A 12,481-nucleotide genomic window follows, 5' to 3' on the forward strand; every position below is an offset into this window, starting at 1 on the left:
CCCCTACTTACTGTCTGAGTGCCAAGTGGGAAGTTCTGATCTGGAACTGAACATTCCTGAAGTTCCAGTGGTAGTAGATTCTGTCTTCTTTTTAAGGTTTTTTCTACGTTAGACTTTCTAGAATAAACATACTGTGTGCTATATATGAAACAAGTTACCTAGTCAAAGTCTTTATATGAACAGTTTTATTTTTTCTTAAAGGAAAAAGAACAAAGCCTTGACACAAGAATCTTTAATACTGATGCTTAATAGATTGTTCTGAATGAGACAGAAATAATGAGACTACTTCTGAAATTGAGACATTAGAAAGGAACCACAGCTTCTGTGGGGTTTTCTGTGTGCATTTATTTATATAGTGCTTTTGGTGATGAGCTTTTTAAAATTTATCTTCAATTCTGTTTCTTCCAGCTGAACTTTTCTAGGGGCTGCAAACTAAGGGTCAGAATTACTCAGGAAAAAGAGCTATACAGTAGGATGATAAAAACTTCTAGGAGCCAGTCTGGGTTTTGATCACTTATTACAACACTTTTTATTATTTTGTTTTTCCTGGTATAATTTTGGCATTTCACATTTCATTTAAATTTTTTCAACTTGTCTGCTCCTTGGATTTAATGTAGGTGTGTGCAATATATAGGTGTGTTAAGTCTTGTGGTATATAATTGGACTAAGCCAAAACCAAATTTGAATTATGCTGCCTTGGAATACAGCACAAACTGAAAGTCAAATCATATAAGTTTGGACATTGATCTCAGTTAAACTCGTACAAGTTGGAGTAATTTCACTGAAATCAGTGGAGTTATTTACATTGATCTAAATCTGGAGTGAGACCAGTATCTGGTCCTCTTTAGTCCCCTCCTTTGAGATTCACACTACTTGTTTTCTGTACTGAACAGCTGGCCCTGATTTTGTTCTTAACAGCAGATATTTTCATTATAAACTGCTAGATATTTGTATTACTCTTTCTGAGCAGTTTACATATTCCATTGTATATCCTGCTGTACAATGACATGGCCTAGCATATATTTAAATTTTTTCTGAGCTACTATAAAATAACAGCAAATGATTCAAGGATTAAGGAATTTATTTCTCAGGGAGATCAATAAAGGTTTTAATTACTATTGCTATTTTTTCCATATTAAAAAAATTATTAAGAATGGCAAGTCTTCACAAAGCATCTCGTGTATGAAGAGTTTTTCAATTTTTAATATGATATGAGTGGGGCAGCAGCGCTGCTGTAGTTAAGGTTGTGTCATGACTTCTGTTTAAAGTCTGAGTATTTTAAGTCCTCTAAAATTGACTTGCTTAGTCCAATTCCTTTAAAATTTGGTGTGCCTCAGCCAGGTGCTGGTTAGGATTAGGAATCTAAATTTCAGGTCATTTGAGCTTGGGGTTGTGGAGATATAAGCCCTGGAAAAAAAAAACATTTTCAAAAAATTTCTAGGTGGTTTTTTTGTGCAGAGCTAGAGATCGAATTACTGATGTGATGTGGGTCAAAATGGTCTCAATCTGCTGAGTTTTACCAAAGGTAGTGCATGGCATCCACTAAACCTTTAGGGAACCCAAACTGATGATAGTTTTAAGAATATGTAATTTTTTTATAATGCACATGTGCCAATACAGAAAATTGGCTAGAGGGTTTCCATTCTTGCCATTCTATATGCTTAAAGCTACACTCTTGTAAGTGTTCCAAAATCCAAATGGTTAACTGGATTGCTTTGAAACTTGGTGTGCCTCATGGAGTGGTTAGTCATATGACCCCAAATTTGGATCATAGAAAGTTTCCAAAGTTAAAATAGCACCTCCCACGCAAAACAATTTTCTTCTGCTGCCTTATATCATTAAATTGAGAGGTATTAATGACTGGATGAATCCCAGACCTCGTTGAAATTGACGACTGTGAACGAATCTTTCAATTAAGGGAATTAAGAACAAATTAATCACAAGTCTCCAACTAAGAAAAAGGAATTTTGGACTGAGGCTGGATGTTTTTACAATTTGTAAGTCATGGGTGGCAATAATATTTTTTGGGGAATGTAATCTAAGTATTTGTGGGGAGAAAAAATTAGACATGTGAATACTTCTGGGGAGACTTAAACTTAGAATTTTCTGTGCTTTGTGGATGTATCAATGCCAAATATAGAGGCAAAATAACTTCTCTATTCCTACTTGAGCATCCACTGTTTATGCATCCAAAGATCACATTAGCCTTTTTTGGCCATGGTGTCATACTGGGAGCTCATAGTCAGCTGATTATTCACCATGACCTCCACATCTTTTTCAATCACAATTATCCAGGATAGAATCTCCCATCCTGTTAGTTCTTTGTTCCTACATATACACATTTACATTTAGCCATATTAAAATACATATTGTTTGCTTGCACACAGATTTACCAAGTGATTCAGATTGTTCTGTGTTAGTGACCTATCCTCTTCATTACATACCATTCCCTCAATTCTTGTGTTATTTGCAAATATTCTCAGTAATGATTTTATGTTTTCTTCCAGGTCATTAATAAAAATGTTACATAGCGTATGGCCAAGAACTAATCCCAGTAGGACCCCACTACAAACACACCTATATAATCCTGCATTGGTATGATGCATACTGGATCCTGAAGTGCACATGCAGCTCTTCCCTTTGCTTTCACAAATCAGAGGGTGCCTATCATAATCACAGGTCTGTCACACACTTCCAAGTAGTCCCCACATGTTCTCATATCACAAATACACCTTTACAAAGCATGCCCAACTATCACCTCCACCATGTCGGGTAGGTACAACTAATAGAATGACTATACCTGATGTGTATGTGGATAATTCCCATTGGCTATTGCCAGCTTCAAGAGACCAGAGGCAAGGTGGAATGGAGCAATGTTTTCTTCCTTTTTGTCCTTTGATAGTGTTAGATCAGATCTGGTGGATGAAAATGCATGGGCTATAAAAGGAGGTGAAGAGAGTACATTTCAGCAACTGAAGGTTTGGCAGAGTAAAGGTATGTATATTAAGTGGGCATACTGGGGCCCTGCTGAAAGAGGGCAGAGTTAAGATTGCGTAGGCAACCTTAACTGTGCATTTCCTGGTTTTGAGACATTTGAGTTTTGCTCAACTCAGTGTTTTGCAAGGAGATGACATACCACCAACCTTCTTTCTGAGTTAACGTTTTTTGTCATTGAATTTATTTGTGTGTCCTTGGGCATGTGTGATTGAGTGCTCACCTCACGCTAGCCCTGAAGGGGTTAAGGGGATGTGGATAGGGCCAGTTAGCCTAATGGGCTGCACCTGGTCGAGAGTCTGGCTTGACTGAAAATGACTAATGGCAGCTAAAGCCCAGCTGGGGGAGAAGCTGGCTAAGATATAAAGCCAGGACGTTTGCAGCAGAAAAGGGGTGCAGTGTGAAAGCCAGTGGTCACTCTCCGAGCTTGCAGAAGGAGAAGGAGGAAACTTAGGGAAAGAGAGAAGCCCTGGGATCCTGGCTCTGAGGGAAGGTTTTACCTGGAATGGTGGAGGAGAAAGCCTGTGGGAGGCAGAATAGGAAGCAGCTCAGGGAAGGAGCATTGATGTTAGAGATTGTGCAGATTTTGGTTGCCGATTGTTGGGTCTGTGGGCTGGAATCCAAAGTAGTGGGTAGGCCTGGGTTCTCTTACCAGCCACTGGGAAGTGTCACAGGATTGTAGGAGATGCCAACTGGACAGCTGGTCGAGAGGGATTTTGGTAACCCTGGAAGAGGACCATATAGTGACTTAGTTGGAGGGCTGAGTCATGAAGAGAGAGAGCACCCCATGATGCAGAGAAATAGGCAGACTATGGGGTGAGCGAATGGTGTAAAGTGGCAACAGACCAGAGGAGCGCTTGCTTCCCCAACGTAGCCATAAGGGAGTAGCCCAGTGGTGAGTAGAGAACCCCAAGACAGCAAGTAATTTAGTTTGTGTTTTAGTTCTCCACCTGTACAATGAAGATAATAGCACTTCCCTACCTCACAGAGGTGTTGTAAGGGGAAGTGCATTAAAGATTGTGAAGTGTTAAGGTAATGGTGGACATATAAGTTACCATCTAAGATAGATACATCTAAAAAGTGCATAATAATACATCCTTTCCTACTTTAACAGAGTGTTGCAGATTAATGTTTTGTGAAGTGTTTGAAGACGTACAGCACTATATAAAGGCTACTTTCTATTACATTATTATTTTTGTATGGGTAAGAGAGAGTGAATTAGCATTCTTTCCCATAATGTGAAACGTAAAATAAATAAAGGTTTCTGGCACTGTGATTTTGCTCTGTGATTAAAGAAGTGCCAAACAATTCAGCAGTTCTAGGTGAGCATGTCTCGCACTGCTGTTCAGCTCATTTCTATGTGAAATATTCTGGAAATTGAGTGTGGAAGCAGCATTAGGTAGTCAGAACCACACTAATAGAATAAAATAAGTTGTTTGAAGTTAATTACTTGGGAAGTGCTTTCCAGAGCAAAACTGCTAAAAAGGTAATTTTTTCCACTGACCCATTAAAATATGAGAGTTCTATATTCATTAATGTATAAGTGATTAATGCTCCATTTCATTTTCATATGACATAAAGAACATGAAACAACAAAATTCCTCCAGACGGTTAAGTCCAAAGCAGACTGCAAAGAGTTACAAAGGGAACTCCCTAAACTGGGTGACAGGGCAAGAAAATGGCAGATGAAATTCAATGTTGATAAATGCAAAGTAATGCATATTAGAAAACATAATCCCAACCAAACATACAAAATGATGGGGTTTAAATTAGCTGTTACCACTCAAGAAAGCGATCTCGGAGTCAGCCTGGATAGTTCTCTGAAAATGTCTACTCAGTGTGCTGCAGTGACAGTCAAAAAAGCTAACAGAAGGTTACAAGTATCAGGGAGTAGCCATGTTAGTCTGTATCTACAAAAACAACAAGGAGTCTGGTGGCACCTTAAAGACTAACAGATTTATTTGGGCATAAGCTTTCGTGGGTAAAAACCTCACTTCTTCAGATACATCTGAGGTGGAGATCATCATCATTTCTTTGTTGTGTCACCAAATACTCTCTATTCCAAAATTAAGCAGCACTGAATTGAAACATGGTGTCCGTTCCTCAGAATACTGCAAGGGCCAGAACCTGGGCTTTTCTCATTCCTGATACTGAACTCAGACATCTCAGTCTTAGAACATATGTTTTGGCTTCTGAAGTAGGGATGTCGTATCATTTTATAGGAGTATTTCTTCCCACTTGCAACACTGAGGAAATCACCACAGGGACCAAAATTGCTGCAGTGGTCAGCAAGAAAAACTATATCCCTGTCATAAGTCTCTAAATCAAGTCTGAAATAAATGTCATACAGCAAACCAGAAAATGAATTTTATTTTAAATCAAAACAGAGATCAGCAGATATAGCCTGGGATTTGGGGATGATTAAGTGTAAAATTCAGTTAGTTTTACTAGTTTCAAAAAATGCAAGGCAAACATTCCTATGCCTGACCTAAAGGTCTTTACAGCATTCAGCATAATAAAATAGCTGATTGGATCAAGTATTGAGGCCATGGATCACAGACAGTTTTTGCATAGACATGAGTCCATAGATCCTGCTTGGTTTTTTCTTTTTTTGTTTAAACTATGGTTTAGCTTAATTTCCCGCCCCCCCTCAAATTCGAAGTGACAATGTGGGCTGCCAGAAACAGTAAATGAAAAATATAAAGGGCTGTATTCCTTTCTCACTGTTCCTCTTTATGTTTGCTAGTGTTAATGGGAGTTTTACATGTGCATTCAGATCAGAGTACCCCCAGAAGTCCAGGAGTATTTCAGATATTTATTTCCTGTCATGTAAAATCGCATTCATGCAAGAAATTGACAGTCAGAAGCAAATTTATTGTTTAGAATATGTAAATCCAAACTCCTAATGGATACAATTAGAAAAATAAATAAATAGAGTATCTAATCTATGTCTATGTATATGCTGACAGTTTTAGTCCTCTCAAAGATATCTGGAATGCCTAAATGCTTCTTTCACATTCCTCCTGTATCCTTTCTCCCAATGACACCTCCCCTGATGGATCATTAGGCCAGGTATCAATCAGTCTTTCCTTTCATTCTGCCTGACTCCTCAGTGCTTTGGATTGTGCCTTCCTCCTCTTCTTATTTGTGCTGTACCTTATTGTTCACATTGCTTCTCCAAATGTAAAAACATACTGGGCTGCACATTACTGTCCCTCGACCAGTTGCATAAATAACACTTGCAAACCTTAAAACTGTAGCTGTTTTTCCCCTTGTTACATTAAGGTAACAATTGACATGAAGGGCTTTAATTAGCTTTTCAGTCACAGCTTGCACTGTGCTCAGACACTATGGTGATGACTGCCAGCAGAAAGCCACAAAATAGACTGGTAGAAACTATAGATGGGTCATGCAGAAGCATGAATCTCCAAAGACATTCTGGTTGAATCTAGTATATGCTGGAATGGGACCATGGCCACATGTTTCTGGGGTGCAGGATGTATGTGCTACTTCCTGTCGTGTGAAAGTCCTACTCTTTCTCTCTAATCTGTCCCATGTGGGAGTCTGGCAGTTCATGTAGTCCTTGTTCAAACTAGTGGCCAGCCCCTGCACAGACACAAAGCAGTGAGGAGACAAAATGAGGTTTCCTGCACCCTTTCTCACCAGCCTTGGGCATAGGATACTAGATTGAAAAACCAGGATGCTTGCCCCATGAATAGAGGAAAAAGGGCAGGTCATAGTGTATGGTTATGAAGGGGTATCAGAGTGAATGGGAATATTTTGACAGGTAGGGAGATGGGGGGACACAAGTGCAATCCTCCCTTTTTTATACTATGATTTTATATTCTCTTTCTGCATTTCTACACTTCTTCCTCTCTCTCCATCCTTCAGTCTCTTGCATCTATTTTTCCTCTTGTGATGAGTTCCTGTGAGTGGGGACTTGTATTTTTATCAGGTTCTTCATCATTCTTTGCCACACTAGGCATACTGAAGGGAAAGATCTTGGCACCAGCATCACCTGGAATTTTGGCAGTAAAATCTTCCCAGTTTTGGCATCTTCTTGTGAATCAGAGCAGGAAATTTTGCTTTGATCTGGCATTATCTCCATTAAGCTTTGCCTGATTTAAGAGAACCACTGAAGCAGTGATCTGACTCTGCACCAAATCTGCTAAAACCAGAATGCTCCCTGAGAACATGGTGCATGAATTGGCAGCTCTGTCAAAACTGGCTTTAATTCATCATTAGTTTTCCTATAAATCTCTTGGGGGGTATTCACCTTTCTGTGGCCTATTACTAATGCACCAACACTGACCAATTATGTAAGAATCTAAAACACAGAGATATAAAGAAGCGAAATTGGTCTGTTGAAACATTTCTCTGATATATGTGAGGATGTATGGTCCCTATCACACAATAGCTAGTGCCATCTCTAATAAGAGTGAATAATGCTGTTACTATTTCTGTCAGAAGTATTTAGAGCTATTCTCCAGAAAGAATTTGTTCAACAGACCAAAATGGTTTGTACTGTTTGAAAAAGAGAGAGAGAGAGAGAAAGAGAGATGAGGGCCATCCAATACAACTAATATGGTAAATCTGGAGAAAGGTAAACCAAAACACTGATATTTATTCAGGCATTATTTTGAAGACTACTGTTAGTAAAGCTGAAATAGACTGATGGGTCAGTTATGCAATCCCTATATGAAAGCAACTACCACTGAAGTTAATAGGAATTGCTGATATGCATATGTAGTAGAATCAGAATCATAGGGTTAAGAGGAAATACTAGTAGGGCTAAACATGAGTAGCTTGGCTAAGACACGACTGAGGGCAGGAAAGTACATGATAGTGCCTTTCAGAGGTTGAAGGGATAAACCTGCAAGGTGCCAATGCTGCCAATACTTATACACAAGTTGCAGCCTAAGAAGAAAAAATAATTATTTCAGGTGGTACAAAAAGATAAAATTTAGAGATGAGCTGTAGTTTGGATTTTAGAAATTCTGATAATTTGGCAATTCCTATGTTCATAAGCATTTGTGAAATAAAAAAAGAAATCTGAGATGTATTACATGTATTATTATATCAGTTAGACATAAGCCTGTTTCTCCTTTCATTTACACTTGTATAGATTGAGTAACTCCATTGACATCAATGGAATTGCACCAGTACAGCACAGGTGAGACATCATAATCAGGCCCAGATAGTTTGGGTATATTTGAAATAAAGACTTACTGAAAATGCAGTAAGATGACATATGCATAAGAGAAAAAGGCAAAAGGAAAATTGTAAAGTTTTGCAAAATTTGACCTCAAATGAAATTCTGTCCCTTTTCGAAAACTAATAAAAGTAGGACTAACAGAATGAAATTAAGAAAGGGAAAATTTAGTCTGAACCTCGGGGGGAAAAACTGACAATGAGATATTTTAAGCTGTGGAATAAGAAGTGCTCTGTGTAGTTCGAAAGCTTGTCTCTTTCATCAACAGAAGTTAATTCAATAAAAGGTATTAACTCACCCACTTTGTCTCTCTAATTTCCTGGGAGCAACATGGCTAAAACTACACTGCAAACATAGTTTCTCAAAGGAAGTCATGAAAGCTCCATCTCTTGAGATTTTATTCTGGACTGGAGTAGGCACTAGAAAATGTACCATAAGGAATATGGCTGCATTGACCAGGGATGGCACTGATAAGGTGTTTTCTGTAGATTGTTTCAATTATTCTACAAACAACAATCTACACCTCAGCTGTCAAAATGTGTTCTCATTACTAGGAGTTAGATTGTTCTCTATAGAAGGCAGGTAAGTTTCATCTCTGGTTTCACCTTTAACTCCCTCCTCTTTTTTTGCGGGGGGGGGGAGGGGCTGGTATTACTGCCATCATTTTTTAAAAGGTAATTCTGATTTTTTTTTTCTCAGCCTCACTGACTCAGTCCTCGGTTGCTAGCCATCAGCACCTGTGTTTTGTGCAGTGAACTGAATGACCTTTTCTACCTAGTTGGAACAAATCTATTTTTCCTGAGCTGAGACAGGCATTTTCTTCATCAAGAATGAAAGTGTCAATTTAAAACTAAGTGGGAAAACTCTGAACTCTGGCATGCTAGTTCTTGGAGACCGTCTTAATTTATGTGCCACCAAGTTGCACGGATTTATAACACTCTTTTATTCAGTACAAAAATGAGTAGTTACCATAGTTACTGCAAAATCACAAGATACAACAGAACCTCAGTTACAAAGAGCATTATCTTTAAATTAAACATTTGCCAATGAATAAAGAACATTCCCCCCCCCTAGAATGTTATAATCAATAGAGTGATGTGACATGCCAGTTCACTCAGGGACCAGTTCCTGTAATACAGCATGGTAAGAACAGTAAACTATACGAGGAGAAGCCATGTAGCCATTTAACTAGTGATTCTCTGGACCTATTTCAGCCATACATAAGGTGCTGAAATGGTTAGACACAGAAATACACTGTAGTAAATAATACATTTACCTTTTAACTCATTTCCAAACAAGCTCCCCTTTTTCTTATTTTTAAAGTAATTAAAATAGAGGTCAACATTTTTAGACTTGTTTTGGGTACCTAAGATCTGGCACCTAAATCCATATTCACCAAAAAGAAGTGGTCTGATTTTTCAGAGATCCTGAGCACTGAAATCAATGAAACCCACAAGTGCACAGTTCCTTTGGTAACCTAAGTGTTTCCATTCTGTGGCTGTGTATACCCAAGGGCACCGATGCCATGAGAGATATGGATTTAAGTAGTTGGGACCAAGCAGAGAGACTTCCATGGTACTTGCAAGGTTGGGGATGGGTTGGCGGGGACCGTGGTAGTGGTGGAGCTCAAGGAATGAATTGGCAAGATTAGTTTGGAAGGTTAATAGGAGAGGAGACACTAGTAGACCCATTGGATAGTGACAGGGAAGAAGCAGGAGGCTTTGTTGAATAAAAATGGTCAACCTAAACAAGGAACAATTTAAGCGTCACCTAACTGCAGTGATGGCTTTAGTGTGGGTTCATAGGTTCAATTTCAGCAACAGAAATCATGAAACCAGGGGTGCCAAACGTGAGTGGCACAGTGATCCTCAGTAAAATTTGGCCTGACCGCCCCTCTGTCCTGATGGCCAAGCCTGAGTGGTGCTGCGACCCTGTGCACCACGTGATAACTTCTGGAGTGGGGAGCTGGGCCCAGCCCTGTGGGACTGCTATGTGGTGAATGTGGGGCAGGTTCACTCTACTGCCTCCCCCACCCCCCAAGCTTCCCCTCTGTACTGGGCCAGAATTAGGGCTGCAGTGCCAGGGCCAAGGGTACTAATGCAGGTGGTCAGTGCTTCCCCTGACTACTGAATTGTGCTCCCATTGAATCAGGAATCTGCCTCTGACCAGACTAACTGATTTCCTTCCGGGGGCTCAAACCCACCTGCAAGAGCTCTGCATTAGGGAGTAGAAAGACCAAGAGTTTAAATAGCTATTATTTTTTCCCTCCGTTTGAAATGACTGTGTTCATTTTAATAGAAATCAGCTCTTCTCATACAATCCAGCTATATCTATGCTCCTGATGGGGTCATAAGAGGTCAGTTTTCTTTTGAAATACACCATTGTAAAACAGAGGCCATGACAGTACGTTAGAAAAGAAATACTGAAGATAATCAATATAGCAGAGAAAAAAAGGGATAGGGAGCACCCTTTTTTGGACCAAAATAAAAGCACCAAGGAACAATGATGGTAGTTAAGATGGAAAATATTTGTGTGTGTTTAATTTGGAATCATAGAAAACAGTCTATTAGTGAAAAAATAAAGTGCACTCTGAGTAGAACTGTCTTATTAACATTCTATAAAACTAGAGAAAATATCTAAACCGGAAGCTGTTATAGTTTTGAAAATACAAAATTTATTTTAACACAAGTTAAAACTTAATACCAATTTGGAGGGGAGCAGTTTGCAGTAAATCATAAACATAAACTCTACAGTAAAACATAAGCTGGGGGAAAAAAAAAGAGTAACCTAGCAGCATTATTATTTTTTGTTTCTATGCCAAGATACATTATTCTAGTGGATTCGTTCCTTTAAAAGGAAAAGAAAAAAGAAAAGGCTACCTGGCAAAATATTCATACAAGAGGAAAAGAATTCAAGTAAAATTCAGAAGAACATTATAAAGACTTGAGATTCTCTGGAAGTTTCTTTAAAGTTTAATTATTCATATTTATTCTCTAAAACCCTCTGTTTTTAAAGCAATTGAGGCAATTAATATTACCCTTATTGTGATAAAATTATGTGCACAAAAAGCTGCATTTTTTCAAAGTGATTTTTCATAACTAAATATGCATATGTCAAAAACCACGTGAATTTTTATATAGATCAATGCCAACTACTATTAAAAGTTGGCAGAGGTGAGAGCAGAACTCAGGACTTTCCTTCATCTCCCAGTCTATGCTAAGTCAATTAGACCATGTGATCCTTTCAGGAAGTTAGGGGAAAGAAGACAGCAGCAGCACCTCCTCTTCTTCAAAAGCTTGAACAGAAGGTGCTTTTTGGGGACTTTGCATCCTTCACTACAAAAAAAATATTAAGGCTCTTGAAATTTTGCTAAAAATTTAAATTACTGTGGTGGAGAAATCAAATTAAACAATTAGCAAGTTGTGTAGTCTAATTATAAGTATCACCAAATTAATCCAGCCTTAACTGTGAACCCCTTTTGGTCAAAGAGGACACTATTGTTTGTAGAATTGGATGGATAGATGATCATTTATGGGTTAATTACTCATTATTATGTATTTCTATTATGGTAGTTCCTATGAATCACAATAAAGAAGGTAAGCACTGTACGAGTAATGAAGAAGACATACCCTGTCCGGAGTAGTTTACGATTATTTCTGCTGATGCTATCACAATCTCAGTGTTGTGGTTTTGACACCTTGTGTCATCTACAGTAGAAGGCATGAAGATGTATAGATATCCTTCATTTCTAATTGTTCATTTTAAAAATTCTTATATTTAGATATTTAACTCATCTCATGGTGAAGACTTTGTATCTTCATTATCAAACAATTTATTTAGGTCTCTGAAATTAGATTTATAGTCATCCTTTGGCAGAAAGATACTCCGGACTGTGGAGTCTGCATGATGGTTTTATTTATCACATGTTCATTTTGGATTTGCTCCTTTAAAAAGAAGGAAAAATAGCTTTATCATCTAGATTTTCTCTGTACATGGTAGAAACACAAATACCATCTGGTATTCCACATCTGAAAAACAGAAAAACTAATGACAAGTTTCAGAGTAACAGCCGTGTTAGTCTGTATCCGCAAAAAGAAGAACAGGAGTACTTGTGGCACCTTAGAGACTAACAAATTTATTAGAGCATAAGCTTTCGTGGACTACAGCCCACTTCTTCGGATGCATATGCATATGCATCCGAAGAAGTGGGCTGTAGTCCACGAAAGCTTATGCTCTAATAAATTTGTTAGTCTCTAAGGTGCCACAAGTACTCCT

This window comes from Trachemys scripta, chromosome 5, assembly GCF_013100865.1.
Source record: "Trachemys scripta elegans isolate TJP31775 chromosome 5, CAS_Tse_1.0, whole genome shotgun sequence".
Classification (NCBI taxonomy): domain Eukaryota; kingdom Metazoa; phylum Chordata; order Testudines; family Emydidae; genus Trachemys; species Trachemys scripta.